This window comes from Alosa sapidissima, chromosome 2 (assembly GCF_018492685.1).
Source record: "Alosa sapidissima isolate fAloSap1 chromosome 2, fAloSap1.pri, whole genome shotgun sequence".
Lineage (NCBI taxonomy): Eukaryota > Metazoa > Chordata > Actinopteri > Clupeiformes > Clupeidae > Alosa > Alosa sapidissima.
The window spans coordinates 29,381,864-29,401,126 of NC_055958.1; the positions used below are offsets into that span (position 1 = coordinate 29,381,864).

At 43.2% G+C, this 19,263-nt stretch overlaps 2 long non-coding RNA genes across 2 annotated transcripts; both read left to right on the plus strand.

Moving 5' to 3' along the window:
• The first annotated feature begins 6,554 nt into the window (after positions 1-6,554).
• On the plus strand, positions 6,555-17,854 carry LOC121699054. Its single transcript, XR_006026936.1, has 3 exons — positions 6,555-6,567; positions 15,470-15,481; positions 17,736-17,854. It is a non-coding gene; the product is annotated as an uncharacterized LOC121699054 (long non-coding RNA).
• Positions 10,346-10,782, plus strand: LOC121699056. Its single transcript, XR_006026937.1, has 2 exons — positions 10,346-10,390; positions 10,497-10,782. It is a non-coding gene; the product is annotated as an uncharacterized LOC121699056 (long non-coding RNA).
• Positions 17,855-19,263: the final 1,409 nt, after the last annotated feature.

Below are 19,263 nucleotides of genomic sequence, written 5' to 3' on the forward strand. Positions count from 1 at the left end.
GAACCAGTTTGAGGTCAAAGGAGTGGATCAGGGCCAAAAAGTCCGCTGAGCCTGGGGCATCTAAGTGGATGTTCATATCGCCGAGAACAAGAAGCGGACAGTCATGCTCAGGGATGGAGGACAGCAGAGTGTCAAGTTTGTCCATAAAGTCGCCTAGTTGGCCTGGAGGGCGGTAGATGACCAGCACGTAGAGTTTTGCTGGGGCGATCACTGTGATGGCATGGAATTCGAATGAGACATATTTGTTTGAAGGCAGTAGCGGGGTGAATTTCCATTTGTTGGAGATCAGCAGGCCCGTCCCACCTCCTAGTCCAGATGGGTGAGGGGTGTGGGATAGTGTAAGGTTAGTGGAGAGTGCAGCCGGGGTGGCAGTGTTCTCTGGTTTGATCCAAGTCTCAGTGAGAGCAAGGAGTTCCAACGAAAGGTGGTTGGCATAGCCAGCTATGAAGTCGGTTTTGTTGACTGCGGATTGACAGTTCCACAAGCCCATGGAGAAGGAGGTTTCTGTAGGTGAGGACCGTTTAAGTTGCTGGAGGTTAAGGCGATTTCTGCCCCTTTTGGCATGATGCCGTTTTCTGCGATGGCCGGTGATAACAGATATGGTGGAATGGCACATTTTTGCCTTTGTCGGCGCCTGTGCTTGGTGAACTAGCACAGGTAAACTTGCTCGTCTTGACCGCGTCCGTCTTAAACGAGTACGGCTGAAACGAGGGCTGACGCTTATGCTGACGCTTCAGCAACAGCCCCTATTGTTATGCTGACAGGAATTGCATGCAGCTGTCCTCGTGTCTCATTAATGATGAATCGGCGTAGACCGCCCTCTGACGTTCGCACAGCTTAGATTGTTCAAAAAGGGTGTTAATTACTGTCAACTGAAAGTCCGCTCGCTCACACCGACCGAAACTCGCAGTTTCAAGTAGCCTCCTCCCTCAGCTGTTCCCAAACGCCCAGAGTCCAATTCTAAACAATTGGAGAGGATTGGCCAGTAGTAGCCTATGTGTTTTTCCTTTCTCTCTACCAACTCACTGCAGTTGTTGTCAGTACACTTTAATTTCAACAGAATAGTGTCTCAAATTGAACACTACCTCTGTGCACTTAACGGATTTGACAATTGCAACATTTAAATAGAACTTTACTGGTGTCCTCTATTCGACAGTGACATGGTCGTACTGTGTCAAAACATGATCAGTTTATGTAACAATTGCTTGTACATCTGTAAAGTGTGTTTTCCACTGCTGCTGCTCCAGCTTCCTCAACTGTGATTATCACAAGTTTGGAAATGCACGTTACTTTATGCAGCCAAGATGGCATCTGTTAACGGCGAAAAGTGTGTCCACCGTTCCACACTCAACTGTTTGACCATTATGAGTGCACCATCCAGGGACTATAGCAGGGCATTCATGCACTCAAATTTGGTATTGTACCGGTAAGTGCCATATGAGACGCAGTGAATGAGTCCAGTTATAGAAGTGTAACTGGAATTACCCAAATGTGGAATTTTAATGTAACCTCGCTGACACAGATAACTCAGTCCAAACTCTTCTTGTGCCCTTCATTCATGTTTGCATAAAGATTTAATCTTTATAGTTTTTTTTATACTCACACAGGTGCACGTCCATAAAGTTACATTCAATCAAAGCTAATAGCTTTCCCCTATGTTGGGTTTTTCTCTACCGCATGATATTGTATCTAGCATCTTGTTACTTAACATGCATTTGTTTTGTAGCGTCGGTGGTGGTACCGTATGTGTCTGCTGTTTGTTTGAGTGCCCAGAATGCAGTGCGATTGAATGCTATAATGTGTAAATGTCGGTTATTGTGGTAGTATTTGGATGTTGGTTCTAATAACTCAAATTATTTATTTTTCAACATATTCAAAAATAGCAACACTAATAAACAAAAACAAACAAAAATATCACAAACAATGCACAGTCAAAGTAAATACTCACTTACTCTGCCTCACAACAGGAGAGTCTACCACGCCAAAACATTTTACAATCAAAGAGGGATGCAGTGGGGGAATGTGTGTGCGTGTGTGCGTGTGTACGAATGAATGAGTCTCTTTCTCTCTTGCCTGCGCTTGCGGTGCAATGCGAATAAGACAGTGGGAATGGTACAGTTCAGTTTCTCACAGTGGGGAACATAGAAGCCTTTTTCTGAAAAAGGGTCCCATGCTCTTGCCCTGGATGGCGTTGATGGAGGGGAGTGAGGAACCGGTCATGCGTTGGGCAGTTTTCACCACCCTCTGCAGTGCTTTTTGGCAAACTGTGACACAGTTGGTAAGGATGCTCTCTATAGACCTCTGAAGTTCACCTACAAAAAAGCTGCCATCTTTGACATCCGGTATCTGGTGATTTTTCCTATGGGAAAATATCATTGGGGTTTTGAATTTTTGCACCTGTTAAACTCTCGTGGGGATGAAAGTCTGAAATGCAGACGTTTTCCTGAACACACTTTTGTCCTCTGCCTTCGAGTGGATACTGTGATCTCCAGTACGTGAAGGCGGCACACTTTTTCACACATTTTTGCTACCTCAGAGCTAACTTGCAATGCAACTTGCCATAGGTAGTTAGCTTCAATTAACAACCAGATCTCCTTATATGGGCAAAGATGGCCGTTTTGGTTCTTTTTTGTAGGCGAACTTCAGAGGCCTACAGTGTGGTGCAGCGGTATAAGTTCACCAGGATCTGAAGAGACAGGGTTATCAGGATAGGGGTGTTGAGGGCCCAAGAGAGGTCCTCAGAGATGTGGACACCCAGAAACTTGAAGCTCACCCACCTCAGTCCCATTGATGAGAATGGGGGTGTGTGTGCTAGCTTTAGACTTCCTGAAGTCCACAATGAGCTCTTTGGTGTTCTTGGTGTTGAGAGTCAGGAGTTCAAGACAGGAAATGTCTTGAAGCTGTCTTTACAAACAGAGGCTTTTTCACAGTATTGTATTGAAGAAATTTCAGTAGGCACGTTCAAGACTTATTGGCTGCCTTAGCTGCTGGCTGCAGCAACTCGAGCTAGGACCAAAGTCCTTTTCAGGTATTGGTACTTTTACTTGAGTACAATATTTTCGTACTTTTTCCACCTCTGCTGATGAGACCAATCACCATAGTGCCGACTGCAAACTTGACAATGGTGTTAGAGTCATGTTGAGGTGTTCAGTTGTAGATGAAGAGGGAGTAAAGGAGAGGGCTCAGCACACATCCCTGTGGTACGCCGCTGTTCAGGCTGATGGTTGAGGAGGTGTGGTTATCTAACCTAACAGACTGAGGTCTGTTGGTTAGGAAGTTACCAGTTACAGATGGGGGTATTGATGCCCAGTTCACGGAGTTTGGTGGTAAGTTTGGAGGGCGTTGAATGCAGAACTGAAGTCAATGAACAATATTCTCACATAGGTGTTGCTATTGTCAAGGTGGGACAGGGCAGAGTGAAGTGCCGTAGAGATGGCATCCTCCGTGCTTCTGTTCTGACGGTAGGCAAATTGAAAGGGGTCCAGTAATGGTGGTAAGCAGGTGTTGAGGTGGGCCAGGAACAGCCTATAAAAGCACTTCATGATGATGGAGGTGAGTGCAACTGGACGGAAGTCATTAAGACTTGTTGCAGTGGTGTGTTTTGGCACCTGCATGATGGAGGTGCTGGTGCCAAAACACTCCATTGCAATAAGTGTGAAAGTGTAACTCCGGCAAAAATTGACCCCAAGCCGTGGAGACAGTATTTTTAGTTGATCAACCACTACAGAGCTTGTGTCGGTATACGCCAGTGGTGGTTCTACACGGAGGCCTAGGGAGGCACATGCCTCTGTAGATATGTCCATGGCCACCTCGTGCTGACCAAAACAAAAAAAAGAATTTATTACGATTAATGCGACACAATGTTCTACACGGGTGAATTAGAGCTGCGCACCCAAACACTAGCCTGCCTGCACGGTGAATGAATGAAAGCTCAGCAAAGTCTACTCTTGGAGAGAGGCGCTACGATTTCTCGTGTGGCAAGAGTCTAAGGTAAGCAAAACTATTTCATCTCGTAAGTGACTTGTTGTTCTTGCACATAATCGTGTTATCGTCGTTTCTCACACTGATAATGAACTGAAGTTTGTCTCGATATTGTAATGTCGGTGCTTCCGGACTATGGACTCGCAGCGTAGGAGGGACGCCGAATACCGGTTGCTGTAGCTTGCGAGCGCAGCGTGTCCGGCTGCAGTGGAGCTGGTGTCTGTCCTCCTGGTTGGTGACTTGGTGGAACGGAGCGGCGCGGGTGCAGCGTCATCAGGCCCTGACGTCCAGCGCTCGAGTCATCTGTCGGCGGTTGGGAAGGCCACCTAGGGCCCCGCCTGGAGTGGAGGAGTGCTGCGGTGGCACACCGCGGTGCGTGTTACCTGAGGGTGGTCGTGGAGTGGAGCTGAGGGACGAGCGGCAACGGCTGAGGACTGCTAGCATGCCCACGTTGGACTGCTAGTAGTCGTGGGTCCCTGTTGGTGAGTGAGCTCTGGTGGTGTGCACATCCCACGTTTGTGTTGACGGTACTGTGGTTCCGGACTATGTTGCTATGGACAGTGCATGCTGGGATGCGGGGGTGAACTTTGGGGTGTTTTGTGTCTGTAAATGCCTTTATTTGCTGTTTTGGTGTGGCGTGTTGCCCGTTTGGTTCTTCTTCGTGTGTGATCCTTTTTGTGTGGGGGGCTGCGTCCACCCCTGTGTGTGTGGTGTGTGTGTGTGTGTTTGACCTGCCTAGTGTGTGCTGTATTCGGTGTCTTTGTCCCTGCCCTCGTTTCTTAGGATTCTTCTTAGGGTAAGAATTTCACGGCGGCCACGACGGCCACGGCCCTCATTGCCCCTTGCGTTGATCGTGATGCCCCTTTGAAAATCAGAGGTTTACAGGCCACTGTGGCCTTGGTGCCCCCTTCTTTCAATATTCTGGTTTGCATCCGACTAGTAGCGTATTTTATTAGCCTATGGCCTGACAAAATAATCTTATGATTTACAGCGCAAATTAATGTGGTCTTTTACGCAGTGGAGAAAGTGACAGCGCACGGCAAGAAAGAAAGTGAGTCCAGATTCACCCATTCTTCTCAGTTGAACTACTCGCAAAGTAGCCTACTCATCATACAGAAATCACATCACATGAAAGAGCTTTATCTCATGTTTTAAACGATGTTAGCCGTTTGGTGATCGGTTCGCGAGACAAATAGGCCTAGCCTACTTCACGAACCCTTCGTTCAAAACATGGCAAACCATATATCAAAATAAACAGCAGACCTTACCGAACACGAGTCCCCTGTACAGTTAGCCATTCCAGAGCAGTGGTGGAATGTAACGAAGTACAAATACTTCGTTACTGTACTTAAGTAAATTTTCCACGTATTTGTACTTTACTTAAGTAGAATTTATAGTGCATACTTTTGACTTTTACTTCGTTACATTTTACAGCAATTATCTGTACTTTTACTCCGCTACATTTCTACAACACCATCGTTCCTTTTTACGATACATTTTATGATCAGATTTTTTTCTCTCTCTGACAAACACGTTTGTTTTACCAGGGTGCGGGGTTGCTACCAAAGATTCTGGAGCGCTACGTGCCCAGCTTCTAAATCTTTAAAACATAAGCTTCTAATCTAGACCAGGCAAAGCGTGAGCTTGTAGCCATCTGCATTCGGTAGGCTATATTCACTAGACCCATGGCTACAATGGACATGCAACTGTGTTCTGTGCCTTTCTCTGTCTGTTATCTGAAGCGTTAGGGCCTCCTCTGCGATGAGATTGCTATCCGCGGATCAGCGAAGTTACAGGCTATGTCCATGCTTCTGTCACACGTCTGATCATTTGCGGCACAAATGAATGGTAGACTATTATAGAACCGCTGGCCGAAAAAAACGTACCATTTTCCAGATTAGGAAATATTTCTTAATTGTGTGTGATCAAATAAAGAGGCATAGCCTACAATTGGGGGGTAGAAATGTGAGCGCTCATTCAATGTCTATGTGCGTCTGCGCAAGTGAAACTGAACCTAATCATAACACCTTTCTCAGCAACTTTTCTGTTCAATCAGCAGAATTGGCATTACGATCCACCCGACGTTTCCCTTGTCTACCCCGTTAAACTTCAGGCTCTCGTGTTTTACTGAATGATATTTTACTCAGCAGATCGCCCTAGTAGATAACCAGAATTACAGTCTCTAATTTTCAGAGAATGTCAGAATGTAAACTGGGCCACAGATGATAAGCACAATTGCATTAGCTTAAATCTAGTCGAGTAGGCTATAACCTAAAACTAGCTTAATTAAAATGCCACAGCCCATACTAATCTTTCTTTTAGAATATAGATATTAAGAGAATAAATCATTATGCAAATACTTTTACTTTTAATACTTAAAGTACATTTAAAAGCAGGTACTTTTTACTTTTACTTAAGTAGGGTTGTCATTGTGGTACTTTTACTTTTACTAAAGTAAATATTTCTCTGTGTATTTGTACTTTTACTTAAGTACTGAGATTCAGTACTTCCTCCACCACTGTTCCAGAGTAATCCGGTTTTGAATTTGCAGCAAATTTCGACATGCATGCCAAATTTGGTCTTTAAGTTTCACAATGTGTTTAAATTTTCATAACGTGATTTCATAACAGGCCAAATACAAAATCAGTGTTACAAATATCGCCTAGATGTCGGTAAATATTAAAATCAGAGGATATACAGCTGACTACGAGTTTGTTAAAGTAGCCTTAATGATCACAAAATGCTAAGCATGCATCTATTCTAGGCTATTTGAGTTTCTTAAAGCTGAGCTGTGCTTAAATTGTTCAATACATGATTTCACAACAGACCAAATATAAAATAAATGTTAAATATAGCCTAGATATCTGTAAATGTCTATGTCATGTTTCATGTTTTTGTAATGTTTCATATAGTGATGCAGGTCTACTGCTGTGAATAGGCTAAATACAATTTTGATCATTTTTATAGCCTGTATACTGTAACTTTGGCCTTGGTGCCCTGACATGTGGCCTTTGTGCCCCCCACCAAATATGCCCAACTGAAGGCCAAGTGGCCTTGCCCCTAAAATGGTGAAATTCCAAGCCTGGTAAGGAGGATGAAGAAGAGGGTGAGGAGGAAGAAAACATACAGGGACAGAGAGAGGAACAGCCAGAGGGACAGCAAGTGGATCAAGTACTACACTATCAGGTTTGTGATGAAGGTTCTTACTATTTGCAAAGCAGTGTAATGACAATTTCATTGTAGGCCTACTGTGTATCATTAAAATGGTGCTTTCTGCTGTAAATTGTCTATCAATATGGCTCTAATGTTTCTTTTCTTAAAATACTTGGCCTACATTTTGTAATACATGCAGACATGCATAAATAAATATTGTAGTTGAGCCCCATGTTTACTGTACATCTTTCTACAGATATCAGCAAGTCCAAGAATGATGAACCAGTACAGCCCAACCTGAATACATTCTCAATCACTTTAATGGGGGACAGAAGACGGAGCTTCAGACCAAAATGGTACAATCTTTATCCATGGCTTGAGTATTCTGTCATGATGAACTCTACATATTGCTTTGCATGTAGACATTTTAGCACACCAAATGCCCCAGACACTGTTTTTGTTTCAACATCTGGTTTTAGAAACTGGAAAAAAGCAACTATGAGAGATGCAGGGTTTTCAGTAGGGACGCACGACATATCGGCGGCCGATATATTATTGGCCGATAAGTGAAAAAATGAAAATATTATTATCGGTCCGATAACAGAATTCTGGCCGATAACTTGCGTCCTAATTTAGGCCTACGTAGCCTAAGGTCAGTCTGGCTACACTGAGCTACTTGAGCTTGGTTGCTATTTAGTACAGCGGTTAAGCCCTCAAATCAAGGGGAATTGTGCACTTTTTGAAAGAAACATGAAACTTCTACCATAGTTAGGTTATACCATGAGGTTTATTTTCAGATTGGGAGGGAAGTCAAATTTGACCTCTGAGGCCTGGGAGAGGTCAAATCCAAGATGGCCACCAATAATATTCAAAAGTGCCTCACGTTGGAACCAGACACAGTAGAAAAACACTTAAGGTGTCATTTCCCACTAACTTTTGGGTGCCCATTCTGTATCGGATAACTTTGAAACCACCAGAGTTCAAGAAAATGCATTTATGTAAAGGTCAAGGTAAACATAACATCAAAATATTCATTTTTTATGTATCCCAATTCATTTCTTTGTTGTCGCTGTATTATTCAGTTATTAGTTGTTATTTCATGAGATTTGTGGCTAATTTCATTTCTTCACAGCACAGAATTATCCACAGGTGACCCCTCTAGACCATTTTCACAGACCACCTGCAATACCACCGCTGGTTAAAAAAAACCCTGCTTTAGAGAGTTGTTGCTACAGGCCACAGTACGCACAATGTAGAGAGCACTTCAATCGACATATTCTAACAGGTAAACATATTGACTATGAACAAACAATATTATTACATAATTACATAATATTATTCATGTTGCAAATTAATTTAACCATAGCCAGGAAGGAGTTTTCCTTGGTAGTTAGCTTTTGAGGTAAACATCATGGACATTGATCAAAATAATTATCCTAGCTAAACTAGAAGACAGTCTGGAACATTTATGTGAGCTGAAGCTAGTTTAATGATTGAACAGAGTATATTGTAGATATGTCAGCTTGGTAATGTGAAATTTGTTATGGCTGAAATAGGTAATGTTAACAGAGTAGCCTAGTTAAAAAGCCAGTCAACCGGGCTTGAACACTTTTGTAGCTAGCATGTTAATATAAGGCTGTGTCTTTAATTACTACTAATTAATTACTTCTTACTGTTAAAGACTATCAATTGGGAGATTGTTGGAGGGCAGGTTTTGTGGTGGACTGATGCTCAATGTTTGTACCATCAAGTACCATGTTGATGAAGGCCAAGAGAGATGGTGGCACAGCCCTCTGCTGGCAGTTTTCTTTGAATGACCCGTCAAAGGAGAAAGATGAATTAAGGATCTCTTTGCGCACTACTTGTGCTGCTTGCATTAAGTGCATGGCATCACTGTCAGTTTGACAGGCTGGTCCAATGTCCTTCTCAAAACTCAGGATTGTGTCTCTTCCGCGTGAATGTGCCCTCAGATGTGGAAGCTCAGAAAGCAGTCGTTCTTTCAGTCTGGTGGTGTGGAGCTGGCTTCTCTGCAAGCTATATGTCTGATTATTTAGGCTAAACGTGGCAAACTCAGCCTGGATTTATGAAGATTTTAATTCATTTCATAAAACTTGATGACGATGATCGTTCGTTTGTTATACATCACAAACTCACCTTTTCCGACAACGTCGTCTCATATGACAACTGCGACAATCTCCTTCTAGGGCCGCTTATGCAGGCTCAGCTCAGGTGCCGGTCGCGTGCACTGCTGCAGCCACGTAAACAGAGTTTGCCCTTCCCCTACTGACTTTCACTTTCGGTGCCCGAATGGAAGTGAATGAGCGCTGGTCGGGGAAACAAATAAGCAAACTCGTTAGTGGGACGAGTACATAAGTAGGCCTAGTTCTAAATTGGGTTTTAGTATTATATTTGCATTACGTTAGCTTGGGTTTTGTATTACTACCTAGAGATATGCTAACCATTCCTGCTTCAGTTCCAGACAGGTCATCATAATAAGTTATTAAAACCTTCGGGCCTTTCTTTTCTGCTGCAGCAGGTTGTGCGCAACAGAGTAGATGGACATAAGCTACAGTCTGAGGAGTTGCAGCTTTATTCAGTTACCCGCAGTTGAAACTAAACCTAAGTTTCCCTCACAAACTATGATTTGGTCACTATACTGTACCTTATTCCCAGCTGAGCCGTTTATGAGCGTTTAGTCCTAAATTAAAACGATTCAAACTCTCTAGCCACTCACTCGCAATTCACTGACGTCAGTTCACTTAAAGGAGCCACACATACTGTAGGGCTAGGCTTGTCATGAGCATTCTCTCTCCTTGGTAACAACCTTAATTGAATTCAATTCTCTGCCACTCTGCTCACTCTCTCTCTACTCTGCCTAACAAGCTCCACCTGGCTCCGCCCTGCTCTGCTCTTGTTACCTGGCCAGCTGCGCTGCATTTCCCACTCACCATCCTCACCTTGCCCCACTCTGCTCTAATTACTCTGCCAGCTGCACTGCATTTCTCCACTAACCTCTCCCAGTATATAAAGCCCTGTTTTTCAGCCAAGCCCTGTCAGATCGTCTTCAAAACCTGGACCAGTAACCTGCCTGCCTGCCTGCCTGCCTGCCTGCCTGCCTGCCTGCCTGCCTGCCTGCCTGCCTGCCTGCCACCTGTGATTCGGATCCATTCTTGACTGCCTCCCTGTTCTACTGCCCCAGTTATCCCGACCTGCCTTCCGGATCTTCTCGATTACTCTCCGATCTTCAGCCCCCCCGGTAACTCGAATCTGCCTTCTGTCTCTCACCACGTTTAGTGCCTAGCCCTGGTCTGTACTACTGCCTGCTGTTCATCTTGCTGTTGTGTGTGTGTGTGTTCCCCCAGGCCTCCGACCACCAGACGAGCGAGCCCAGACGCGTCACCACCCTCAGCCCGAGACGCCGCTCGATCACTGGGGGACCCACACACTCCGCACCTTGGACTGGAACCCCCCCGGAAACTAGGTGACCCCCGGAGCCCAGGTAACCCACAGGACCCTGAAAAACCCCAGAGCCCCGAGAACCCCTGGCACTCCTAGCACCCCTGGAACCGGAACCTCCAAGACCTCACGATTCTCTCACTCCTCTTCCCCCCTGAACCCTTCAATAAAAAGACTCTGAATTTGAACTTGCGCTCTTGGGTCGTCTTCTGTCCGTGACAAGGCTACTGTTATGTTGTTGACTGCCGCACTATTGAGGACTTATGAGTTCTGTCCATCATTTGGTGGTAGGTAAAATTACTGCAATAAAATTATGCTTATTAAATGCTTTGCCCAAATCACTTTTTACAATTTTTTTTTTTTCAAGAGTAATATTATCGGTATCGCCCCACCAAACCAATAAATATCGGTTATCGTTATCGGCCCTAAAATTCCATATCGGTGCATCTCTAGTTTTCAGTACATGCAAAGTCTGAACGACACAAGTGTGCAATGATGGCATGGAGGGATTATCAAAGAGCTGTTAAAACTGATGCAACACTAGCAGATCTCCTTGACAAAGAACACACTAAGTACAAGAAAATCGGGAATACATTAAGACAGTTGGGGAAGTGCTGTTACTTACAGCTACGCAAAACATAGCTCGAAGAGGACACGATGAATCTGAAAAGTCCATTAACAAAGAAAACTTTAGGGCAATTCTTAACACAGTTGTTAAAAGATTAACTTCCATTCACAATGCAAAGTACATAAGCAAGATTATCCAGAATGAGGTTTTGGGTTGTCTGGCAGAGATGGTTAGGTCTGAAATCATAGACTAAGTGAAGAACAGTGAGGTTTTTAGCATCGTGGCAGACGAAACAAAGGATATTTCCAAAATGGAGCAGGTTTCTTTCACACTCAGGTACTATTACAATGGGGCCATTAAGGAGAGTTTTCTCCGTTTTGAATCTGCAGAAAGGTTAGATGCAGCAGGGCTTACTGGAAAAAAATAGTGCACTTACTAGAACGTTATGGCCTGAACTACAAAAATAACCTTGTAGGCCAAGCGTACGATGAGCAGTAAGCATTCAGGGGTTCAGGCAAGAATCAAAGAACAGGCTAAATTTGCCTTCTACATCCATTGTAGTGCACATTGCCTCAATTTAGTGTTAGTTGATGTAGTCCCAGAAACAGAGGAGTTTCTTTTCTTTGTTATAGTCTTTATATCTTTACCTCTGGCTCATATGTGCACCCAAAATGGCTGTCTCTTCAAAGAGAAATGTATGGCAGAACAAGAGAGCTGCAACGTTTAAGCGACACACGTTGGACATGCCGATTTTTAGCCCTACGTAATATTATGGACACTACCTGCCCTTAAACGACTGCTGCTAGAGGTTGCTCAAGAACGTCATGGTGAATAAACTGTTGAGGCCCGAGGTCTTCTGGCTCAAATTGACCTAGAATTGGCACCTTGTTACTCTGCGTAAGTTGTTTGGGGAGACAAAGCTACTGTCTGACATGCTACAGTCACAAACCATTGATCTGTTAAGAGCTGTTGACTTAGTAAATGTTTTAGTCCAGACATTGAAAGACCACAGGCAGGAGTCTTTCTTTGATAAGTTGTGGGATGAAGCATTGAATATTTGTGAGCAGTGTGATTCTGCAACAACGTCAGTGGTGAAACGTCAGAAAATGCTGAGCTCTAGAGTCAGTGGCTACTGCACACTAAGCACTGTTGGTCAGAGGGAGGTAGAACGTGACAATGATATGTTTCGCACGTCATTTTTCTATCCTGTAATTGACAGCATGCTCAATGAGTTGAACAGACGTTTCTCCAATACCAACTGTGAGCTCATGAGAAGCATACAGTCACTCAATCCCCAGAATAATGTCTTTTTAAAGGAGAGCAATTTTTTTTCATTTGGCCGTTTGTATAATGCAGACATTGATGATTTAGGGCAAGAGCTTTATCAATTTAAGAGAGTTTTGGACAGAAAAATACAGAGTGGTGAAGTTAAAAAGCCATGCAGTACAGTTAAGCTGGTTTGTTTTATTGAGCCATACAGGGAAGTTTTCTTTGAGCTCTTTAGACTGTGCAAGATTGCTGTAACCCTTCCTGTAAGCTCAGCCTCCTGCAAATACAGTTTCTCCACACTCAAACTGATAAAATCATATCTGCATTCCACCACTACTGATGAGAGACTCAGTGATCTTGGTGTCCTGAGCATAGAGTCCAGAAGGGCCAAGGCTCTGGATCTTGATGCATTTGTGGGCCGTTTTGCCAGACAGCACAACCGCCGTATCTTGTTGCTGTAGTGAAGTGTTTATTAACATTCAATTGATCCACAAATAGGAAATGGCACATTGTTGTACCCGTTGTAGTACCCTGAAGGTTTGTTCACATTGACTTGACACCTTGTATTTGTACCCTGTACTGTATTTTTCATGTGTTATGGCCCTACCTCTCTAGCACCTGCACTCACTCTTTTCGAACATAAATAAATATATGATTTTAAAGTTAAATAAAGTTTATCATCTTTAAAAAATCATTTGTTGCCATTTTAATGTGCCCCCCTGGTTAATCATAGGCCCGTCATTGGCCCCCCTAGTAAAATTTGACTAGAACCGTCACTGGTATACGCTATAGCCCCAAATCGCAAACAGTGGATTAGCTAAGGGCGGTGAGCTAAATAATAGAATTCCATAATAGAATTTTTTAACCAATAATATTGTTCAAAACAGCAGCAAACCTCGTCAGCAGCTTGCTCAGGGTCCCTACACATAAAACGAAGCACTAACAACGTAGTTAGTGAACCCGGAGTTTATTACAGAAGACTGTTAAGAACACTTACAGTACCAACTGTCCCCCTACCACCTCCTCCAACCCAGTATCGCAAGGATTCGTTGTACTGTCACGTTTGGTTAACCTATTATTATGACCGCCGGTTCATATTATTATGAAGTGGCGGTCATATAGGTTTAGTCAGATTTTTTTCTTTTTTTTTTCCTTTTTCACATCTGTTCAAATTCAAAAGCAGTGGTGGGGGCTTCGGCGTTTAAATGTAAGTGGTAGCCTAATTGTATGTCATTTAATGAAAATGTAATGGCTAATTGTTAGGAATTAAGCTGTCTCACAAGTTCAACAGGTTTACTCAACAGAACAGACACAGACACAAAAAACACCTAGATGTGAGCGTTATTGTTATGACCGCTTATGACCGCAGCGCAGCGAAGCGGCGGTCATATAGGTTTAGTCAGATTTTCTTTTTTTTTTTTTTTCTTTTTCGCATGTCCAAGTTTCCGTCAAGGATTCCCGGGACACTGTAAGACCGCCGGGGTACGCGAAACTTGGTGGGCATGTAACCCCACATGGATAGCATGGAACCTCCTGTTTTCGTTTTGATCTGTAGCCCCCCCGCTGGACTGGACCCCCCGAAAGGAGGGTAGGGCAGACACAGTTTTCTGTGAATATCTTGAGAACCATAGGGCCTAGGATGACCAATTTTTTGCGTATGTTTGCCTCCAGGGGTCATGTAAACCCATTCCATATGCACACATGTGCATAAACAGATACACACGCACACACATACATTCACAGTAATCTTACGTATGACACATACTCACACAGTAGACATATATACGCATGCATGCACATGCACACACACAGGCACATAAACAGGCAAACACACACATGCACGCACACACACCCACCCACACACACATAAACATAAACATGTACACGCACACATGCACACAATTCAAGAATTTTGGTCAGCCCCTCCCAGTGTGCCAAGAAATGTTATAATCTGAAAATGAAGTACAGGGATGAACATCCTTGAATTTCCCCTTGGGATCAATAAAGTATCTATCTATCGATCTATCTATCTAACAGCCTTGTTTAAGGACAGTGGATGCCCAGAATCTATTTCAAAGTTCCAGTTAAGCAATTGTAGCTGATCTTAACACCCCCCCCCCCCCCCCCCCCCTCAACTGTTTTCTCAACAAGAGCAGTTGCTTGAGAGAACCTCTACATGTTTTCTGAATTTATTTGAGTCGTTCGTCAATAAAAATCCTTAGTTCAATCCAACTTGTTCTCATTTGTATGTGTGTCTGGACCACAGGGAGGCAAGGTTTGAGATGGTTATTCATTTGTTGGCTTTGTATCTGGTCTTCGATTGCAGAATTAATGTGAGAGCTTTTCTATTAGGTCCTTTAAGGCAATTTATTTAGCCTAGCACGTTTCAGACACAGGGGTCATGCAATGTGCTTCACATAAGCAAAGTATAAGTATAAGTATATATACTCTTTTGATCTCGTGAGGGAAATTTGGTCTCTGCATTTATCCCAGTCCGTGAATTAGTGAAACACACTGTTCTGTTTCAGGTTTGTGTGCTCTGTAAGAGGCAATGTGGAGTGGAGACCTCTGATATGCAGCTTTGTATTGAGTGGTCTACCATGCAGTAGCTCGGCAGGAGACACTGAGGTCATAGCATGGGGAGTGGCTCTGTATGTGTGCAAAAACTCAGTGACAAAGGCTTTCAAAGGTTTACCTTCTGTCTGTAAGCAGTCCTTGAATACTCTGTTGAAGCGTTCTATTTCCCCATTTGCTTGTGGGTAATACACGGAGCTGCGGCAATGCTTGATATCTCTGTCAGCAAGGAAGGATTCAAACTCAGCTGAAACAAACTGAGGGCCATTGTCAGTGACCAGTTCGAGTGGATTTCCTTCCCTACTAAACACAGTGGCAAGAAAGTTCATAACAGTCATTGAGGTAATACCTGAACAGAAGGCAATCTCAGGCCATCGGCTATAGTAGTCAATGAGAGTTATCGCAAAGCGGCAGTCAGGAGGTGCAGTTTGAATAGGTCCCACAATATCCACAGCTACCTTTTCCCAGGCTGCAGTTGGAGTAGGAACAGGTTGTAGCGGGGCAGCACGGGTGATGGCAGTTTTGTCATGCTGCAGGCAGGTAGAGCATGACTTAATGGCAGACTCAACCTGTGAATCTATGCCAGGCCACCAATACAAGTTTCTCAGTCTTTGTTTTGTGCGAACGATCCCTTGGTGTGTGGCATTAGCTAACTGAATGAGCTTTGATTGCAGAGCTTGAGGTACGATCACACGATGAGTGCCGCGAATTATGTAACTATCCTGCACAGCCAGTTCATTCTGGATACGAAAGTAAGGTGTGATGACAGGATCTAGGCTTTTTGCACTCCCAGGCCATCCTTTAGAAATGTAGTGTCTCACCTTCTGTAGGACAGGGCATGCATCACAGGATCTTGAGAGCTCTTCAGCCGTGACAGCTGCAAAGTCAGCTGACACAACAGCCACCATCTCCAGCTCAGGATCTTTATGTTCTTTTGTAATGGGAAGAGGCAGACGTGACAAGCAATCCGCTGTATCATTTTCTCGCCCTGGTTTGTATTCAGTGTTATACAACAATTGGGTTTTATGGAACAATTTATTTGTTTCTGATTGGCCGAGAGACATTCCATGAGTTGGAATATCCCTGGACATTTCAACTCAGACTCAGCACAGCTAATAATAAATCACTCCGCGATACAATGCGAAGATTTGACACCCAGCTCTCCACTATTTCAAGCAATGGGTTACTCCTTAGCAAACCATAACGAAACAGTGCTTCACCACATCTGTGGAGTAAGCCACACAGTCAACTCAATGTAAGTAAGATAAACGAGGATGCTAATTGTTCTCAGCATTGCCAGCATTGTGTATAATATGATTGTCACTTGGAGGAGATTTGTAGATAACTAACATTAGCATAATTAGCTAACCGCTGCTAACGTGCTAGCATCGTCACATCAGGCTGTGCACAGTAGTGTAACATTTATTCACTATACATTAATAAAGTTGAGTGGTTCTGCAATGTAGACTATGTTTCCGTTTTTTTGCAGTACCATGTCCCTTACATGACATGGCCCAGTGTCCTTGTAACATGCATGCAGCAAACCTAGATATGAATGTGATTTCCACATTTCTTTCAAGAAGACATGTAAACCACAAAGACCCGTAACGAGGGGTCTGGAATGTTGGTTATCTAGCAACCAAGACGCTGTCTATTGAAAAGGGAACTATTTTTTGATGCGTAAGAACGATGTCGAAATTAACGTTTTTAAACAATAATGGGGTGTTTTCAGATTATTTAGTTTGTGGTAGAATTGTTGTATAAAAGCAATATAGCACTCGTGATCGTGGGATTGGTCATGGATATTCCCACGGCTGTTGTTGCCTGCGCCACTCGGCCTCCGGCCTCGTGGCTACGGCCGAACAACACCCGTGGGAATATCCATGACCAACCCCACTCTCACTCGTGCTATATTGCTTAATTATAGTTAAAGCACAACAGGCGAGCAGACCATTGGGCTATTCTCATGCCTGCACGTCCAAGGCCTTTGGTTGAGAGTAAGGTAGTCAGAGGGCTGTGATCTGTTCTTAAAGTAAAGTGACCCCCACAGGTAAGTGCGCCACTTTTCAGTTGCCCAGACACACGCTAAAGCCTCTTTTTCAATTGTAGAGTACTTGCGTTCGCACTCGGTCAGTGCTCTAGAGGCGAATGCAACTGTCTGTTTTGTATGGCCCTGGATCTGTGTCAGTTTAACTGGCCCTTTGATGGGTCCTAATAGTGAGCAGCTGGAAGTTGATACAGGTGCAAATCAAGTTAATTAGTCCATTGTGATGTCATAGTGCTAATGCAAAGTCTGTTTTTATTAATATCTCAAAAAGTATAAAGTTTACAAAAGTGGAAAATACATTCCCCACGTGTCCTTTTCAAGACCTACGTTACAAAGTTTGAACGAAGTTTATACGTTAAACGGTTAAAGCTGAATTAGACGCAGAAATTTGGTGGGAAGAATAATAACTAGAAAATGTAATTTCGAGGAAATTACCAGTGCATGAAAATATAAACATACTGTATATTAACATAAAATGCCAAACAAACTTTTGTTTGGAAACAGTTGGCAGGAGTCATAGTTGATAACAACTGACAGTTGAAATGGCTGAACAGTTAAATAGTTGAGTAGTTTAAATAGTTAAATTATTTAATAGTGAATTATTGTAGTGCGGATTTATTTTGAAACAGTTGTGGGCAGAGGAAATAGTAGTCTTAAGAGAGCCAGATTGTATGCTTAAAGCCTGAGACAGATTTTTTTCATCATATACCTGAAACAGACACTATACTCTGACAGAACATAAAACAGCCGGTTTAAAAAAAAACAAAAATTCTACCTCCACCTAGATATTTGTTATTTGTTTTGCAAAAATCCACAGCTCCCGGTTCTTCTGGTCCAATCAGAGCAGGGCTGTGTGAGATCTGACTGTCAATCACAGTCTGCTGCGCACTGACAAGCACAAACTCGATGAGAGGGTGCTCGTGTTAGTGGGGAAGGGGCATGAGAGTTGTAAACATTCAACATTTTGGCTAAGTCCCCTCAATCTGTCAGACTTGCCAACTGCAGCTTTAACTGTTCTTCCTTGGTTCGTGGGCAGTAGTGTCTATGAGTGCACGAGACAAGTATATAAATGCTGACAATTGGCTGAGGTTGAGTAAAATGTCATGGTAAGCCAATCAGTGGTAGAGTTGGGCGGGTGTTCGAAAGCACGCATATTTGGACACACAACGAGCAACAGAAGCACGTCTAAGCAGTCAACGACAGACAGGTAGGCTAGGCTATGGCGAGCTCAAATAATCCAAAAGTAGACTTCTCTAAATTAAAGTCTAGCCATCAGCCTACTTTCCTCTCCAAGAAATGAAAGGAACAAATGTAATCGTGAAATGCACATTATGCCCTAGGCAAAAGTACCTATCCATGTCGGTGTAAAGTAGCATAATTCAAACATACTCAAAAATCTTTCTACGTTGCATGAATCCACGAAATTAGTGGCCAAGACCACCGATGGAGGAGACAGTGCCACAAAACCTAAGCATCTGAAGCTTGATTTTAAGGCCCCACCACCCGTTTTGTCTCAGACCGAACTGGGCACTATCAGGGCACTATTGCCAAAATAGTGGCCAGAGGGAGAGAAGGTCAGAGGACAGAGGAAGGGTAGCCCTACCGTGTAGAAAGACGTTTTCGAACTAGACGCCCAATATACTTGAGGGGCAATAAATATTAAAAGTTCCAAAACATTTATTGTGTTATAGTATCGATACACTATAAACATAATATCTACATACATGGCATTTGATTGAAGACTATTTGTCCCACATTAACAGTTTTGTGTACATTGTTTCTGTCAATAATATATTGTATTAAGTGTCCTTTTCATTATAATATTCAGATTTATCATAAATAATTCAACATGCACAATGCACATGTATTTTAAGTTCCGTTAAAGAGGGGTGGAGGTGGGGTCACATTTGAGCATGTAAAAATTTACTTGAAAGTAACGCAAACGTTACTTTCGGAAGTAACTAGTTACTTTTCTAATTTGTAACTGAGTATCTAATTTTGTTACTTTTTGGAAGAAGAAGTAGTAGTAGTAACTGTAGTAGTAGTAGTAGTAGTAGTAGTAGTAGAAGTAGTAACTGTAACTACCTTTTTAAAGTAACTTGCCCAACACTAATCATGACTATGGATTTGCATTCATAATTATGACATTACTGTACCTATAATTGCGTTGGTTTTTTCTGGGTCAAGCTGCTCCTTCAGCTCGCCCTTTTTCCCT